Here is an 18,057-nt window from a genome sequence, read left to right on the forward strand (position 1 = left end):
GGCAGATTTTGTGAAGTGTGAACAGTGAAAGCACTTCAGTGCCATCTTTTCCTCTGTCTAAGTGCAATGCAAGCAGTTTCTGATTTCCTAACCTGTACCTTTGGTATTTTAGCTTATTACCAAGGAACATTTGGCAAATAACCTGTGGAAATAAACCCTTGTGAATTAATTCACAGCATCACCTCTGAAATGAGGATGTGTTGGCTTGTTTTGCCTGGTAAACATTGTTATAACCTGACTGAATAGTTGTTCTTGGGATCACTTGGGTGGTGGACACTTCAATCAATGGAAGTGTTTCATTATTTATTCTAAACTCATTACTTGATTGAACGTTTCTTCCCATGATACATCAATTTCTTAGGATCTCCTGGTACTGAAAATGGTGAAAAAATATTTGCACTTGTTTGCCAGCTCTAGTGTTTAGTGTGGCTTATGAGGGTGAAACTAGTGAGAGTCAGTTACAGGGGAAAAAAACCCAATGGATTCATACTTCCAAGCTTTGATGTAAAGATTAGTCTAGAGATGTCTCTAGTAAGGCAAATTAATCAAGTTTTTATGAACCACCTGATTTTCTCTATATAAGGGCTGAACTGATTTCTTTCTCTCTTACCAGTAATCATTATCAGCATCTGACAAGCAACCAATTCTACAAGTGAAAAATTCAGGCTTTTAAAATTAGGTTGCTGTGAAAGCAACAGAGATTTTATTCAGGCTCCTAGTGTTAGCCTAGTTATTTTGCTTATTTCCCTTTTCCTACCATTTTCAAAATGTACTTTAAACTACAAGAAACAAATCATATTATCTATCCAATATCCTCATTCAAGTTGCTATTAGAAACACAAAAACAGAATTATCTCTATTATCTGCTAATTTAAGCATATTGACCTTCTTTCCCCCTGCTTCCTGCCAAGGAGTAGCATTGAAGAGTTTGCATGAGTATGGATGCCTGCATCTCTTATGCAACACTTCTCAGCTACAGGGGCTATACCTGGGTGAGATGCTTCCTTATTATCTTTCCCCAGAAGATTATCTCCTTCACAGCCTTAAGACTTTTTTCTTTTTTTTCTGACACTGAATTCCGGAGCATACTGTAGGCAGCATTCTTCCCATTTTATATTATCTGCAAAAAAAGCCCAACCCAACCTATTCTTCCTCTTAGGCAGAAACACAAACCCTTATTCATTATCTCCAAAGACAATGTGTTTACCTCTGGAGTCTGCTCTTCCATATCTTTCACAGCTCTCAATGCAGTAAATAGTAAGTGTTTCTCTTCTACCTGAGAGCAGAAAGTGGTCTTATACTGATTTTTAATTTTTTTTTTTTTAACTTTCTGGAAAGGGTGAAAGTCTTTCTAATTGCCTGGGCTTTGATCCTGTAGTCAAAATCACACATATTACAGAACAGATAAGAAAAAAGCCTTGAGTTTAATGCAGAGGAAAGAAACTTAGCAAATGGATAGAACATGGGATTGAAAGACAGGAGGTTTGGGATTTATTCCTATCATTGCTATTTGCTTCTACATGATCATTGTCAAGTCATTTAACTTCTGTGTTGCATGTTCCTCTGTATGCAGAATTTAAAAATAATATTCCTCTATTCCAGGCAGATACAGCATAGTGTGAGGTCTAATTAAAGTCAGCAAAGTGTTTTGAGATCCTTGGATAAAAGGTGCTATAAAAAGTTCCAACTATTAATTGCTTTGTGCTCCCTAGAAGATTTTAAGTCACATACCTCTTTGAATCATGGATCTCTATTAAATGAAGATTGCTATCTGTACAATCATGCAGTTGTTGGCTTTTTAATTTCAGAAACAGATGTCTTGTGAGATTGAGCCATCCTTACTTTATGAACTAAACTAAAATCTTAGCTAATACATACAGATTTCTGGAACAACACACAAAAACAACATCAAGTTTCTTCACGTTCTTCTGACTTTCTTTACTAAGTCCACCACTTTAGAATATCTATGTCTTTTCCCAGGAGGATCAAATCTGATCTAAAGTAGGTTTAGTGTTATGTTTTGTTTCCTCACCCTCATTCTGGATAAAGCACCTCCAGGAGGAGATGGAGAAGGCGTGTGCATTGACTGAAAACTTCTGCTTCTCAGATTGCCACACTGTAGACTATGCTCAGCAAAATGGCAGCATTTAAACCAACACGATCCTGCATGAATGCTGAGGAATCAGAATTTCTTCTGAACATTTGCATGGAGGTGAAGCACTGTGTAATACAATCACTTTTCCTTTGGCTACCTTTTCTTCCTACAGGGTTGAAATAGGCAAAACACTTAGCAGACACCCAAAACCTGTGTTATTTCACTTGTCCTTTAAGGAATGTTCCAGTTTCTTGCAACTCTGGCAAGAACTGACCATTTTTTTCAAGAGAGCCAAGAAATTTAGAGACTATTATCTTACATATAACTTCCCAGACTCTCCTGGAAGGTATTTGGTTAATGGCTGTATTGCTTTCAGCAGAATGAACTATTTCTTTTCAAGAAGACACGAACACAAATTAAAACACACATTTAAAAAGACAAGCATTCTGTAATTGTACCATACACCTGCCAACTTACACTAACAAGACTAACAGGACTAACAAAAATTCGGACTTTTTTAATAAATAACATACATCCAAGAACATTTAGCTTGAATATTACTTGGCAAAAAAGGATTCCATCAAAATATACAAATGCCAAATTTTCTCCAAGTTCAATTTAAACTCTTTCATGATCTTCATGTTTGCAATTAACTGTGAAGCTGGTAAAAGGCAGAAGGTACAAGAAACATTTCTTTGGAAAAAAAGGTGAAACTCTGTTACTGAACCATCTTAGTGGTCAGTTTTGTACCCCAGCATTGATACTATCAGGACACTTTATCTACTTGAACATAATTTAGAATCACAGAACCATTAAACGGCTTGTGTTGGAAGGGATCTTTAAAGATCACCTAGTTCCAGCCCCAGTGCCATGGACAGGGACACCTTCCACTAGACCAGGCTGCTCAAAGCCCCATCCAGACTGGCCTTGAACACTTCCAGGGGTAGAGCACCCACAACTTTTCTGGGCAACCTGTGCCAGTGTCTCACCACCCTCACAGGAAAGAATTTCTTCCCAATATCTAATCTAAACCTACCCTCTTTCTGTTTGAATCCATTCCCTCTTGTCCTGTCCGTACATGCTTGTGCAAAAAGTCCCTCTCCATCTTTCTCATAGGCTGCCTTTGGGTACCAAAAGGCCAGAATCAGGTCACTCCCAAGCCTGTTCTTTTCCAGGCTGTACAATGCTGGGCCCAGCAAGTTAGGAGTCTCTGAATTTTTCAGAGAGAGATCAGAGTGCAGGGATTGAATTAAAGCCTTTGGATAGATTGAAGTATGTTAGGCCACTCACACATAAGGCAGAGGTGAAAATTTAAAGTTTTAGTATGAGAGAGTAAGTAAGTAGAGTAAGTAAGTAGGAATGAGTAGGTAAGTAAGTAAAATAAGTTTTAAGAGTTTTTAGTAAGTAAAGGTCTTGGATGCCAGAGTAGTAGCACATATTCTAGTAAAGGTTGAAAAACATAGTCCTAGATACTGGTGTTTCTGTGGAGGCTCCACGAACATAGTTTTAGACATAATAAAGTTATAGTTAAGAATACTGCTTCTTACATTTTTAAGTTAGAACAAGATATGCCATGTACATAGTTTATACGTAGCCTGGCGTGCTAAAAACTAGAATTCCAATAAGTTAAGACGTAGTGGTCCAAGTTTGTGCCTTAGCTTGCTGGGAAGTCTCTATAAAAGAACATGCACTGGGGAGAGCTGGTGCTCTTTGCCATTGCTTTTGCTTTGCTTTTGCTCCTACTCCCTTGCCACCACCATCAACACCCAGAAAGAAGACAGGAGCTGCAGCAGCATCACCCCTGCCGGGGCCTCCGGGAGCAGCTCCTGCTTCTGTTTGGGACTTTAAACCAAAACGTAGCATGGACTTCACTGTCTGTGACTTCTGCTTTTGAAACCCATGTGCTTCTGCAATAAATAACTTTGTAGCAACTATTAGCTGCTTGGCTCATTGAAGAAAACAACCCGACTGGTGGGTGCTGAGAGCACCTGGAGGTCTAACCTCACAGCACAATACTGATTCTCTTAGCCTTTCTTCTAATCATCTTGGCTCAGTCCAACAGGTCAACATCCTTCCTGGGCTGGGAACATCAAAGCTGGATGCAGTACTCGTGGTAGGGTTTCACAAGATCTAAAAAAATGCAGTGGTGCTGAGAAAGCTGTGAAGAGTCAAATTCCAAACAAATTTTCACATAAAAATTGACTTCTATAGGTGATTTGGGACTGGAGAAAGACTGTTCATTGCCAGACAGAAAATGTGCATATATGTCAGAAAACCAGCAATGATGATGAATGTAACTTTTCTGAAGTAAAACTGCATTTTCAAACATTTTCAGGGATAAACTACAAGTTTTTCTCCATCAGAAGCAGAATTAATTACGTCTCCTTGACCTGGAGTCTCCTATAAAAGAGGAACTAGCTTGCAGTATTCAAGTGTTGGAGAGAGCTCTCAGAGAGCTCTCTGCTGTGGGTTGTATTTAACTATTTACTGTAAATTCTCCAGCTGCAGCTGTAGTCTCTCTCTTCAATATTTATTGTTATTTAACCCATAAGGAAATGGAAATGATGAAAACATTTTTGATCAATGGATTCGGTCCCGGAATTTTTTTGGGTGTAGCTGCCTATGATTTCTGCAGAGTGAATCTCTACTTCTAACTTGACTCTACAAAAATTTGCAACTCAAGAAAAGTTTTTTGAGTGCATATTAGCAATTTTATTGTCTTTTGCTACAGTTTTGGTCATCAGAGAGTGAAAGACTGGAAGATGATAAATGTGCAGTCTTATAACTACCTTTACCTAATGCAATGGCAATATTTTTGAGGTTGCCAGTCCTATTTCTGTGTTTTATTTCAAGCTGTTTCCTACAATTACATAGTAGAGCACCTGTGTTGGATGAGTATCAAGGGTATTAAGGCCAGAATTTTGTTCAGACAAAAAGAACACTTGTTTTTATCTTAAATTGATTTTTTTATTCAAACAATCCAGCAGAACAGTTGACACCCAAATTTATGAGTATGTTAAGGCATGAGAAGCAGAAAATTAAAAGGTGACTGTATAGCAGCAGCTCTAATTGATATTATTCAAGCTGGTGAAGTGCAGATAAAGAGCACAAAATGTGAAAAGCTGAAGCTCAGTTCTAAAGAGCCCTTTTCAAAAGAGTTCAGATCCTACTAGTTACTCAGAAAAGAACTGCTACAACTACTTAAATTTCTACACAGATATACAGAGAAGTGTCTCATCTGCCAATTCATGCACCTAATTGTAAGGCATATAAACAGCATGATTATTTGCTAAAAGGATTATCATTCCTAGTGTTTGGAAACAGAGTTGTTACTTCTTGTAATTATCTATTGAGTTCATCATAATTTCATTTCCAGACACAGTACTAATGTTTTGTGCTTCCCAAATGATATTCTGCCCATGCATGTGGTACAGTTGCTCTGTATGTCCATCCCAGCTACTTTGTGGTGTGTTTAGAAGCTTTTAGATTCCCAATATGGCATTGGTTGCTGCTAAAAGCATCAATCTATGACTTTAATCAGTAGATATGTCAATGTGATATGATCATGTACAGAATATACAGAATTAGAGCAAACAGGGCAGACAGATATTGTCTTTATGCTTGCCAACACATTGAGAGGGCGGTTTGAGATGATTGTAAATGAGAGTCTACTGTCAGGGATTCAGCTTCCATGAAGCCCAGCTGATGCTGTTTACTCCTGAGATAGACAATGCAGATTTCACCAGATGCAGGTTGCATTTTTGGCCACTATAATGCACAGGAGGGAGGTGAGTTTGTCCACAGACTCCCTCTCTCCAGCCTTTCTACACAACTGTTTTCTTGAGTAAGAGCATCTGGTTATTTTTGCTCTGGATTCAGGGGAAGTGTACTAGAGAGAAGCAGGGCTGGAAAAGACCACGGGAGATGGACTTAATCCTATATCCCAATGAGGATTGGTTATATCTGACTGAAGATTCTTCAGCCTATTCTGAAAGCCCTCCACAATATATCCAACAGTGTATTCCAGCGTTGTATTTTCCCAATGTAAGCTCTCTGCTGCTACCTGCCCTTAATTTAGTTTAATTTCCCAACGTTTTTCTTTCTCCAGTATGAATTTAATGGAGAGAATAAAGCATTTATTTCTTTTTTGAAAAGCCTATGATTTATTTTAAGCTCATTACTGTAAATCAGCTCAAGAAATTCCACCTTTCTTCTCATTGTTTCTCATGAACATTTCATATTCATCCTTGTTTCTCCTCAGAAGTCTATGTCCAGCTGGTCCATAGCTTTTTTTAAAGTGTCCCATCATGGATATTCCTGAAGTTCTACCAAGACTGAACAGAGCATAGCAGGTGGTTTATTTTGCATTTGGCAGGCTGTACTTTTACCCACTCTGCAAAATGACATTTTTCCTTTTTACAGAAACGTAGTATTCTTCACTCATATTCCCCTGTGGTGTTTTATGGCCCTCTGCTAGGGAGACTGGACGGAGTTCCCTCTATAAAATAAGTCCTGATTCCCCAAGTGAGCTTAAGTTCTGCTCAGCATGTAAAAATCTGAGCCCTCCAGTGATCAAAGCAGTCAGTGATCACACAGACTTCTGAGAGCAAGTCATACTCTAAAACAAAAGCATTTAAAATAAAATCTTAAAACCACAGGACAAATTATGTGCACATCTACGGTATTAGGTACCTAATTATCTCCCGCAGCTGGATCCTAACCTTACTAAAGAAATCCCACTTCCTCTTTTCTGGCTCCCCAACTTCCCTCAGCATATTTGGAGTCCAGTTGCTCTCATCCATTGAATATTAAATCATGTATTTTCTCTTGAAGATTAAATAAAGTACCCTGGTGTGTGTATATCATAAAACAGATTTCTGATCATCACTCATATCACCCAACTACACAGAACCCCAGAACATTAGAATAAGTCAGGTTGGAAGGGACCTCGGGATATCTCGTTCACCCTTACTTCAAAAGCAAGTTTAACAGGATGAGGTTGCTTTGGAATTTGTCTAGCTGAGTTTTGAACACTCTCTGTAGAAATAATCCCCCTTCTGCCAAGGACAGATTTTGATCCCTTCCTCCTGGTACATATCCAGGTAATGTGTGAAAATACTTTTTCCCAGATATTTTCGTTCTTCCTGATAAAGACTTAACTGAGGAGACCTATTAGTTTTCAACTGGAGACATTTCAAAGTGTCAAGTATTTCAATCACTGTGGCTAATAACAAATAATATATCCTTTGTATTCCATCAGTCTCTAGAACGTGTATCTTTATACAGCAACCAGCAACTCAAACGTGATAGTTTCTCCTTTAGTCTCTTTTCCACACTTTTGATACAAAATTCCAGCATTAAGAACTTTTCAAGTGCAGGTCTTACACCCAAGCAATCAGCATTGAAGATAGTATTGAAAATGCAAGAGTTAAAGTAATTCCTTTTGGAACAAAAAGTTATATTTTATATTATTCATTTTTGGTAATATTTTAAGAAGAAATAGGTTTTGTCAGACCTAGTGGAGTTTAGTAATTCTTAACAGCTACCTAATGAGCTCTCCAATTATGCAAAGAAGAATAATTCAGTTAATACACTACTGTACATTCATTACTGTATCTCCTCACAGTTCATGCCCTTCAGAAAATATTCATTCAACATCATAGAATAAACCAGAAGTACCAATAGAACTATAGCTTGGGTGGTTTTAGCCAGTGGATTTAAAACAAATCTTTTAAATGGATGATTTTCTAGGTACTCTCTATTCAAATATCTTTAGTATCTGATATATGTTAATCAGCTACAAATAAAAGATGCACTGATGTTTCTAGCTCCACAAACACTGTTTAGCATCAAAACCAAACCAAAAGCATAATATCTACAGTGAATAAAACAAGACAAATCCAAAAATTAAAAAAAAACCCAAAAAACAACCCAACAATGAAAAGAAGGATTGAAAAATAGCCAGAAGTTTTATGACTCTTGCATTAGCCTTTGCAACTGAACTTTGGACATTTCTGAAGAGGGAGCACCTGTAGATAAAATCACCTACAAAGCCTCATGATGGCACAAAGTGGAAATGGAAAATATTTGTCTAAGGGAGGGAGGAAATAGGATATAGTAGTACTGAAGCTAATACTGAAGTATTTTAATATACTATTTAATTTTTCTTGTTTGTTTGTTTTACTAAACATCCAATTGAACAGGATTATAAACCTTCTTTCACATTGTTGGGCCTAAAATGTAGCAAAAGAGAAGAAAGAATACAATGACTTACCAGCAAGACTGTTTGCTAGGTAAATATTTCATCCAATACTTGTATGATACTCTATCTCCAACAGAATCCATACATTATTAGCAGTGTCCTGTAAAATGATAAAGACAAATTCTTTGAGGAATATTGTATATAAGAAAGGCAGGTACGGTGCCAGTGAGAAATACTGTATGCTACTGAAATTTCATATCATATCTACGAGGAGAGGGTAGCTATTATTACAAGGCATTTTAACTAAGATTACTATTGGGAAAAATGACATTTGAAAACAATACAGCAAAATACTGGCCGGTGGGTAGGTTTTACTTCATCAAAAAAGGCTGATTAATCTTATATTATAAATTATAAATTATAAAAAGCATATTCATGACACAAAATGAATAAAAACTAAATTGTGTTCATCTACTTGAATGGAGAAATTTTTCTGGTGCCGCTTGAAAATCCAATGTCAGTCTTTCTAGACAAAAATGGTTTGAAAGTATAATTTGTGTTGCTTTGTTTTACCTCCTTAAAGCTTAGTCTAAGGTAGTTACTAGACTCTTGCCTAAAGATGGTAGAGAAAGAGAAGCACCTCTGAGAGCAAACCAAGTCACCTGTGTGGATGTTCATCTCTTCCCACAGTTTGTTTAGACGGTCAGCTCAGCCTGCACTGCCAGCTGGTTAATGTAGAAAACATGAATCCCACCCAGAAAGTGCAGGGGAAATAAGAATTACAACGTCTATTTTTATTTTGACAATGTTAAGCTGTCTCCCACTCCTGCAATCTGCAAAGTGGTAGTGGCTCAGAAGGCAGACTTCTTCATGGTTGTGAAATTTTCTCAGATGAGAGTTCAGGCTTTTACAAAATTAACTCCCCGTGAACAAACCCATGGTGTTAGAGTCAGAAAAGTACTGCAGATTAAACTTCAGGCACCTTTCCCAAGGTGTCCCCTGAGATGATGAGAGAAGTCAATGGACAAACCTTAAAACTGTTGTTTCAGCGTGGAGGATCAGAGCACACAAATCCCTGTTCAGGGCCCCTATTTGAATACACTTTTCATCTCCTGAGCATTAGTAAGGCACATAAAGCTCAATGTTTACAAAGAAACTGCAGTATATGCAGGCTACAACATAAATATTTTACAAGTGTGCAGAACCTGCTAAAAAAGATCTTTTCTCACTTTTACTAATGCATCCTTCATACCAATAACAACCTTAGTACATGTAATCACTTTATGTAAAAGTAATAGTCTTGCCAAATATGAAATGGTTGCTGAGATACAGACCGATCTGCCCAATGAGAAACAAATATTACATTTCAATCTGCTTTTAGTGAGTCCAGGAGCATCCTCATCTTAAATGCTCTTTAAGAATATTTTCTCTCTTAACATGCACCAATTAGAAGCAGGAAAAGCAGATGGCCAAAATAAATTAGAGACAGCATACCAGACCTGCCTCAGATCATCACCATTGGTGGATCTGAGCAGCATCACCATCCAGTCAGTAGTTAGGAAGAGAAGTATGTGTGCTTTTTTCCTCTATCTCTTTCTAGAATAAAATTGGAGAGTCACTCCAGCTGTCAGAGTACTTGGTTAGCAGATCTGAAGAAAGCAGAAATCTGGCCAAGGGTATATAAACCCTCCTGAGGAAGAAACTTTCTTAATATCCAATCTAAACCTCCCCTGGCACATCCTGGGACCACTTCCTCCTGTCTTATTGCTTGTTACTTGGGTGATCAACCCCTACCTCGCTACAAACTACTTTCAAGCTCTTATAGAGAGTGAGAAGGGCCCTGAGCCTCCTTTTCTCCAGACTAAACACCTCCAGTTCCCGCAGCCTCTCTTCATAAGACCTGTGCTCCAGACCCTTCAGCAGCTCTCTTGCCCTCCTCTGGATAAGCAGAATGACATTTCTAACATGACATCTGTGCTACTCATGAAGAAAAATATTAGGAAGAGTAATTTTTCGATTGTTCAGGTTGTTTTTTTTTTTTAGGGTTTTTTTTGGCTGCAGCTGTTCCATGGTGCTGTCGTTAATGGACAGCCATCCTAGACAGTAACACAGCATCATGGAGTGCACACATGGTGGCACTGAGGAGCGGGAGTCAGGGCAATAATGGGAGACAGGCCTGATGGAAAAAATTGGGACATTAGGGATATACCTCATTCTGTATGTTGGAACACCTGAGGCAGCTGAGCTAACTGACCTGCTTCTGTGTTTGCAGAAATTAGTCACAACAAACACAGGTTTTGGCAATCCCAAATGACTTATTGAAAGTGTTTTGCCTTTCTGGTGAGAGAGTTTGAAGAAAGATCTAAGTGCAGAGTTTCACTGCTCGACCAAAATAACAGATCAACCAACCTTGAAATGTTATTGTTTGCTTTATATGATTATATAAAAGTTACCTAAACAAGCTACAAAGAGTATTAAGTAATTTGAATGCTGACTGAATAAAGAATGATTGCAGAGTACTTAAACATGAAAGAATATCTGAAAGGTTTCAGGTTATTTTGGTTTTGTTTTTATTTTACCTTTGAAGATGAAGATAAATTTCAGGCCATACACGTACAAGTTATCTGCTGGTTTAATTTTCACACAGACAATCTTATTTTTTTACAGGTATTTTTCCCCAGTTGTACTACTAGGAAGTGTAAGTACTATATGCTGCATCTAATTGACACAGCTGCATTTCTAATTTTAAAACTTCAGGCATTTTGCTGTTCAGAACTGAACATTTAACATGTCATGAGCTTTATAAGATACCATTTGTCTCCAATACGAATTGCATAATTGGGTAACCCAGTCCCTGTACAACTAGGGGCTATTGTGCTTTGCTATGCCATTTTGAATGTCTTTTATTTATGATAAATAATCCTTGTTAGTGTTTCCACTGTTGCTGGAGGGTGTTCTACCTTTTTATATTTTACTTTTCTTGCCATTATAAATGCTTTTTTTCAAAAGAATTTACTTCTGAATACATTACTTTTGTCCCTTAGACCTTGTATTTATGATATATTTTATAGTTGGGCCAGCCTTATTGTAGATAAGATTTTGCTTGGGATAAAAATGTGTCAAAAGTGTGTTTGCCAGAGCTTTGGGAAAGCGTTGCATGTGGGGACCTGTGCCATATATTGTAAAAGAATAGGTTCATGTAATTCAAACATTTCCAGAGATCCACTTTGTTAGAAATAACTTTTTATAGCATTTGAGCTTTTTCAGGCTTAAATCTGGGAATCACAGAACTGTGGAAATATCATATCATGGCATATAACACCATTTGAATTAGAGTCCTGCTGTGTTAGGCATTGAACACAAATTACATCCAGATTGTCCTTTAGCCCTAATTGCTCTCAGTTTTTATTTATAGTTTTAAAAGAATAGACAATCAGCTATACAAAGTTCTAGTCTTTCTTAATAATTACTTGCAGACACATCCCACTGAGAACAAAACCAGTTGCCATTTTCCATTATCTATGACAGTCAGTCGCAAAAGAATACAAATTCACCCTCCTAAAATAGTACCTCTGACCTTCAGAGAAAGTGGTGATTTGTACCAACAGCCTAAAGTAAAAACTAATGTAGCCAACTGGTATCTGATGGGGCAAAAATGATTTTTGAGTCATAACTAAGTAATAAAATCCAGCTTTGCCATGAATTTCAATAGTTGCAGCAATATAGCTATAAGAAACCTAAATATTTGTTTTATGGAATGTGTTTATTGATTATTTTGCACTGGATTCTCAGGATTTACAGTGCAGTACTGAAGATGTTTTGACATATGGACAAGAATAGAAGGTAGAGCAAGAAAGAAAGAAAGAAGAAAGATATATCTGCATTGTGATATCATTGCTAAAAGAAACACAGCAGGGAGGCTGGAACAAGATGACCTTCAAGGTCCCTCTCTACCCAAACCATTCTATGATTCTATATGGTTTGATGGTTTGCTATGTTAAGTGGCTGTTTGGAAATGGGATTTTGAGTGGAAGTCAGTTTAGAGTCAGGGAATGTAAATTTTAAGGAGATTTTTCTTAAATTAGAAAGTCGACAAGGTACGACTTCAGAGAGTCTAAAAGGCAGCTCAGTTGACTCAGCCGAGTTGCCACAGAATACTGGCCACTACCAGGGATACAACAAGTGGCCTCGGCCACTTTCACAATAGCATAATGCATCTCACCTTCAGATTCCAAAGAGCATGTCAATTCCTAAAAGGCACACCTCAGAGGTCTTGCATTAGGCTGCACACCTCATGCACATGGCCAGGATGTACCCTGCAATACCTCTGGAACAGCAGAACACTCCCTTGTTCAAAAATATGTGTTTGTATATATATATATATGTATATACACACACATAGGATTCTACTGCACCTTCTCAGGCCCCTAATTTGTCCAATCCATTTTGCAATTTCACACACACAGGAGGTGGATAAAAGGAAGCTAGACTAGGAGCACAGCATGAAAGATGTTATGAGATGAAATGAAAATCTGGCCTTGAATTCCCTTTTTCCACACAACTATTTATTGTCATTCAAGTTTCCTCAGGGACTCAGGTCACCCACACTTTGATTCCTCTTCAGATTTTGTGGCTGACAAAGGGAATGTTAGAACTCTGTGTACTTCAAAACTAATTTATATTTACATGCATTTTGCCTGTGCATTACTTTAAGTGTGATGTGAAGGAGCAGTCAGTTTAAAGACTACAGTAGGCATTTACACATATTACTTTGGTATAATCCCTCAGAGGGATGTTCACAAAGGCTAGCTCTAGTCGTGGACAAGTTAGGACAAATTTCCCCAGGCTTCCATTATAGTCAGTCCAGGGAAGGGATCCTCCAGAGAGTGATCCAGATGAGAAGACTAACTTTTGCTAGCTTTTCTGACTGCTCCCCAAAGAGAATCTTTTCATGACTAATTGTCAGTCAATTCTCTTGCAAATAAACACCTACTTCAAACATACAGACAGCATAAAATTGGTCTCTTGCTGGCATTTTCACTGATTTTTCAGTGTAGCATCCATTCCTATCAAGTTCTTATAATTATTTTGCAAAATACCACTTTAACAGCAGGGTAGCTGTGTAAAGCAGCACTCAGCACTTGAACCATCACTGCATCACCTTTTTCAACACCCCTGCACTAAAATGTCAAACCATGATCCATCTACTTTTATGTCTGATCAAAGCCCAGGTTAAAGATGATGCTCCTTGAGTTAACATTACTCATGGAAGTAATTACATGGAAGATAAGTTCTGATGAAAGCTACAGGAAAAAAAAAGGAGTGACTGGACAACTCTACAAAATAAGCACTTGCATTCACACACCCACATGAATATCCAAAGAAGTGTGCTCTTTGGAAGGATAAAGAGCAACACATTTGTACCCTCTGAAACTTCTTCATTGTGTTGTTTTTGTTTTTTTATGTAAAAATCTATTTTCTCCTTGGAGTTTCATAGAACATGGTAAAATGCTCATGAAGCCAGCATTACGACAGTCCAAATTCTGTTATCTAGTAATGTGAAGAATCATGTATTCCTTTCCAGGATTCATCTGTGATTTAAACAGAAAGTCTTGAGCTCCTTGTCAGCAGCTCAGATATTCTTGTGAATGCTGTATAGATTTTATGGAAAGAGAGAGACTGACAAACGGTGTGGTGATGTATCTGGTCACTCTAATGATTCATTTGTGTATTGCTGACTGGCACTGCTAGTGTCAGTTAACACCAATTCATTCATAAAATTTATTTAGTGGCAGCTAGTTTCTGGTTTACAACAGTTAGAAATCTGTCAGTCATGCTGCAAAGAAAATGAAAGCAAGCTTCTTAGGTGCTACATATTTGCAAAATGAAGTCCAAAGTCCTACAGTTCATAATAACATTTTTGTTGTTACTCTCTGTATTATATTTTTGTGGATAAATCTGGAGGTAATAGTTGTATCAAAATTAGTCCAAGATACCAAGTTTTAATTTGGAAGAAATGGAAATATGAAGATTTTATGTATTTGAAAATATCAGTACAAGTAGAAGGGTGCCTATGAACACAGTGGAAACTGAACTGATTTGAGAAAAGCTCAGCAATTTTCCATCTGTCTCTGGGCATATTTTTGTTTTTTAACAACCCAAGCATTGAAAATGAGAAAAGAAGAAAAGAGAGTTACTACAAAATGAGGTTACATTCAAGGCATGAGAAAGAGCTCAGGATACCTGAGCAAGGCAACAGTGCAAAAGTACACAGCAGTGCTGGCTTCCAGCTCAAACATTCTCTAATCACTGCTCACAAACGCTTGAAATGGCAAAAGTTTTATAATGCTTTAAAGCCATAAAGATGCTTGGCTTCCTGCAAGACTTATTTCCAAAGTTTTCAATCTGAAAAAGGATTATCTTTACAGTTAACTAGGAGGGACAGGAGAAACCCTAGAGAGAGATTCATCACACCTAAATTAGACATCTGCATCTGAGCCAGTCACCCTAGGCTCCCTTTCCAGTCAGGAAGAGTGAACAGCACTGCTACTTTAGGAGACATCTGTCTCTTTTAGGCCTCTTCTTTAAGATGACATGCTTTTCACCCTAAAACCCATTGTTTCTCATCTTTGATTATAACTAGAGTCTGGTTAACTAGCTCAGATAGTAGATGCTTAAAATCAGATATGGAAATCCTATGTCTGCTATGTCCAAACTCTTGAATGAGCATGGGGCATTTCCCAGTATCAGCTGCCATGCTGAACATACAGAACTGTGTCACTGAAGTTGAACTTTCCCACAATATTTGAGAAAAGCAAGGAGCTAGAGGAACTCACTGCAAATGAGTTCTTGATAAAAATATATAGCTAAATAAATGAAATTAACGTTTCTAGTCATATTCAATAATGATTCTGATGAAGAGACACTTAGGGGACTTGGCCTTAGATATTTTTTTAAAAGGTCTCATAATGGGCCAGAAAAATGTACACTTTTAAGTAGGAGATATATGCCAAAATTCCTAATATATATTTTCAGTAAGAACTTTCTCATCTTTTTAACTCCCTGTGAAGAGATTTTCCTCTCCACGTTTTTCATAAGCACGGTGGTTCAATCCTTTTAAACACATATGAGGGTTTTTTATTCCTTATGTATACTGTTTTGCATTTAGACTGTTCACAATTATATTTGTTTTCAAGAAATGTTGTTTTGCATCCAAAACTACACAAGACAAAAAAAGATTCTTTCTTCTGTACCTTCAAGAAATAAAAAAAAAGGTCTCTAAAGAAATATTTGGAAAAAACATCTTTTGTGATTTACTAGACAGCAGCTAAACTACAGAGATTCAGGAAATCCCCTCACCTGAACATGGTTAGAGGATGGGAAAGTATTAGGTGTAAGCATCACATTTGCATTTTCAGTTGCTTCCTTTTCTCCTGCAGTCTGCTTGCAGCCACTGCTGGAGAAAGGGAACTGCTAAATGAGCCCAGGTTCTCCATCTTTTAATATAAATTGAAAAGCTGAGGATGTACAATGTGAAATGGTGGCCAAATAACAGAGAACACTTGTCAGCTTAATCCCACTCATTTATGTAGCTGGAAAACATTAGTGTTATTCATTGCTCTCTAGCATTTCATCAAATGTTCTTCAGGTGCATACTTAAATAGCAATGAAATAAAAATATTGAAAGTTCTATACATTTCCACATAACCCACTTCAGGTCTGACCTTTTAAAAAGTGTTTGCAACTCATTAAGTGGAATCAATACCCTTAATTTGCATCAATTGCTAAGAAAGGCAAAGTCCTTTAAAATTTTATACACCACGTGTAAAAACTGAGTTAGGTGTATCAGTTTCTTTATCAACAGAATCAGCCTAAAGATTGTTATTTTATTATGTGCTGACAAGTATCTAAACTCTCTCTACTTTCCGAGAGAAATCAGGAGCGAGCAAACTAAATGGGCAGAATTTCAATGCATCCATTGAGCTAAAATAAAAAAATGTTATACTGTATCCTTAAAGAGAAAGGTTAAATTGGATTCTGATAAATATTCCTGTAGGAAGAAAAGACCTAACACCTCCTTTACTCTTTTACCCAAACACTCTAAACAAAAAGCAGGGAAATATCCTAATTTCTAATGCCATTGATTCAGTCTTTAGTTTGAGACTGTATATTCCTCTAGCATTTCCAATGCTAACCACATGAGTATTTTAATTTTTATTTTTTTTTACATTTGGCTAGATTAGGAAAACAAAAAGAAAAAAAATCTAGTTAGTGATCCTGGCTATGTAACAAGAACCTCAATCACTACTTCCTGCTTCAAATCAATCAATTTTCAATCACAACATTTTTTGCCTCAATTGGAAAAAGGAAACATGGCAGTCTAAGGCATTGCACCAGTGTCCAGGATTAAACTCAGCAATAAAAATATCGAGAGTGGAAAATAAATGTTGATTATTGCCATCTTTTATCTTCTGCATTGTGAAGATTCATATACCTCTGTTACAGCTTGGAGAGTCATTGCAAGAACAGACTTCACTCTAGTAGTTCCAGATAATTATCATGAAACGTGTTTTGGAAAGCAAGATCAGGAGGGTAGAAAAGTGTCCCCTCTTTTGTCTGGTACATTTTGTCTTACACCAGTGTACTTAAAAGAAATTGTTGTTTCAATCCCATTATGTGCAAACATCTGTGGAATTTTTGAATAGCATAAAAAATAATTATTCAACATTTGCCTAGCCTTTGTGGATTTAAGGTCAGAACAGATCAGTAAAATACCTGTCTGATTTCTGGAAAAGCACATAACAAAGAACTTCACACACTAATTCCTGTATCGAGATTATGGCTTCTGCTTGAAGTACCACAAACTCCGCTAAAGGGTATCCAGCCTCAACTTTTAGACTTCAGGTGGTGAGGAATCCATCATGCATCCAAGAAGGCTTTTTCAATGCCTAATTAGCTTTACTTAGTATATGTACCTTGGTTCTAGCCTGGGTTTATCTAGCATCAGCTTCTACTCACTGCAACTCATTATGACTTTCCAGTGAATTAAAAAGTCATTACCATCAGATGGCTTTCCCCACTTAAGTGCTTTTAGACCGTGATGAGACCACCTCTTAAACTCCATTATAAAATAAATTGGTTGAGAATTTTACTATATCTCCTCAAAGGACATTAACTGCTTGTTGAAGTTATTAGGTAGCAAATATACCAGTATGTTCTCTAAAGACTTTCATAACCTCTCCAGTGCACCATAAACCCAATATTCAAGAATGGTAGGTCTTTCTTTAAACATACCTTGTCAGTGTATACAGGGAATTTCTCAGCCCGTGATGATTCAGAAAAGAGAGGCATGGTTTTATATTCTTCAGCTGTGAAATTCTTCCCCTCTTTCTGCCTTCCAAGCCCAACAGTTTGTTTTCCAAATGCTCCAAAATGCACCAGTTTTTGTCTTTTGAGAATAGAAGCAGATAGGCTCTCTCAAAAATTTTTAAAAATCTGCTCATAAAATCTAGTCTGCTGCTCACTTCCAGCTAGTCATGCTCAATCTTCTGTCAATAAGGTAATTTCCCCTTCCAGTCTTACATATAGGAAACATATTGTCTAAATACAAAAGGTTTGACACATCTATATATGAAAAGAATACAGCTCCTTTAACCTGTAAATTATCCAAAGCAAGTCATATTTATAAAACTTAGCTATGTAAACCTGTTTTATCTCACAAACTTAGGCAGAAGCTCAGTGTTTAACAATTAGCTAAAAG

At 37.2% G+C, this 18,057-nt stretch overlaps 1 protein-coding gene across 4 annotated transcripts in view; it reads right to left on the reverse strand.

Moving 5' to 3' along the window:
• TENM4 (teneurin transmembrane protein 4) overlaps nucleotides 1-18,057 on the reverse strand; it is a 1,535,416-nt gene that overhangs the window by 725,562 nt on the left and 791,797 nt on the right. For all 4 annotated transcript variants that reach the window (XM_088159254.1, XM_088159253.1, XM_088159247.1 and 1 more), the window contains exon 7: nucleotides 8,370-8,457. The gene's annotated coding sequence lies outside the window, so the exon portion shown is untranslated. The remainder of the gene's footprint in view (nucleotides 1-8,369; nucleotides 8,458-18,057) is intronic.

This window comes from Sturnus vulgaris, chromosome 2 (assembly GCF_052056855.1).
Source record: "Sturnus vulgaris isolate bStuVul1 chromosome 2, bStuVul1.hap1, whole genome shotgun sequence".
In the NCBI taxonomy this organism is placed as follows: Eukaryota; Metazoa; Chordata; class Aves; order Passeriformes; family Sturnidae; genus Sturnus; species Sturnus vulgaris.